The sequence below is a fragment of the Polyergus mexicanus genome, unplaced genomic scaffold (genome assembly GCF_030449975.1).
Source record: "Polyergus mexicanus isolate NDT 795.1 unplaced genomic scaffold, iyPolMexi1.0 SCAF_4, whole genome shotgun sequence".
In the NCBI taxonomy this organism is placed as follows: domain Eukaryota; kingdom Metazoa; phylum Arthropoda; class Insecta; order Hymenoptera; family Formicidae; genus Polyergus; species Polyergus mexicanus.
In genome coordinates, this window is record NW_027223324.1 from 12989147 (window position 1) to 12990759 (window position 1613).

General features: G+C 35.1%; 1 protein-coding gene across 1 annotated transcript in view; it reads left to right on the plus strand.

The window, feature by feature from the left end:
• Positions 1–844: 844 nt before the first annotated feature.
• Positions 845–1613, plus strand: part of LOC138932556 (7SK snRNA methylphosphate capping enzyme) — a 5816-nt gene continuing 5047 nt past the window's right edge. The window contains exon 1 of the mRNA XM_070294483.1: positions 845–1049. The gene's annotated coding sequence lies outside the window, so the exon portion shown is untranslated. The remainder of the gene's footprint in view (positions 1050–1613) is intronic.

Genomic DNA, 1613 nt, shown 5'->3' on the forward strand with positions numbered 1-1613 from the left:
CATATTATTTTTACCCGTGGAATTGTTTGTCCCATTTCTACCGCAATATTAGATTGTTCACAATTTCGATCTTCGAATAACCGCATCGGTGTCTGTTTCGTATGATCTATAAAATTACCATTTTCGTTCGCTGACGAACGGCGCAACGCCATTCTTTACAAAATTTCAAAATTTTATGCGGCTTTGTCAGCTGATTTAAAATTTTTTAATTTTTCAAAAACAATTAGGAAAACGCGATAAGGAAAAGAGAAGCGCGACTGCGGGAATTTAACGTATGGGAAAAGCGCCACCGTTATTATAACGGGGTCCACACGAACGCGAACACGGTTGCTCTTTTATTCGAGTTAATTTTGCAAACAAAAATTTTATCGTTTATTATTACTTATCTACGGATGATATACACTTTGATATCATTAATATATTTTTATATCGGATTGGATATATAAATTTGTTCGCTTATTATTTCTCTTCAGTGTACTCTGAGTAAATATAAAACATATATTAATATAATTAATATAATTTTAAGACAACGTTTCGTATGCATAATGTGTATTATGTGTATATGCAGCATACTATTTGTATTAAAGTTAGAGGTTGTAAATGGTATTTTATTCTTTTCTTTCAATTTGATTTCGACATTATATTGTATATACAATATGCACAATCATTTAGTTGCATTTTCATCTTTCTCGCTTCAAAAAAATACAAATTTAATTTTTCCCCTTAATATGAAATTTATTGAAAATAACTTAAAAACTTTTTGATTTTGATATATACATTATTTTTTGTAGGGTTTTACAATTCATTAATACGGCCTTGATACTCGGCGAAGCCTAATGGAAAATGGCGTCGCAGTGCGACATGAGCTGTCGGCTGTCGGTCGCCGCTCGCACCAGCTCGCACTCGATAAGCAGTTATTCGCCATCGTAGACGGGCACGCGTCGCAAGGTTGGCGCAATTATAGACGAGGCGTACGAAGAGGATTGTTTTCAAGATAATCGTACGTGTAATTGGGATAAAGAGACCGGTGAGAGCAACCGTTTTTTGAGGTGAGTACACATATTCTCTATCAGCGACGCAAACGTCGAGCGAAAGAAAGTCCGTAATGTCGGATATAGTAGACCCACGACGTGCCGTCGGAAGCGGCTGGGGCTGGCTACCCGTCCGCGCAGCGCGACGCATGCGCGATCGCGTCATCGTACGAACGACCGAACTTTGCCGAAGTGTAGAAAGTATAGAGAGTATTGTTGATTTTATTCGTAAATTTTACGAATTCTCTCTTTTTTCCTTTTTTTCTTTCCAAAAAACTCAATTTTGTCTAAATACTGAATAAATACAAATAAATACATCTAATCCAAATTATAAATGTAGAAAAAAAATGGAGCAGTAAGAACGAATATAGTCCTTTGCTTTAGCCGCATTTTTTCTTACACTTTTTGCGCTTAAAATGAAACAGACATATATTCAGTCTGGAAAGAAAAATATAATTTAATACAAAAGTGTAAAGGAAACATAAATTTGATTCTTTTTAACGACAATATCTTGTACTTTTATTCATAAAGAAATTGTTTTAGAGTTGCCCTCTTTAGTACTCTGCGTTGATACCACTGCTT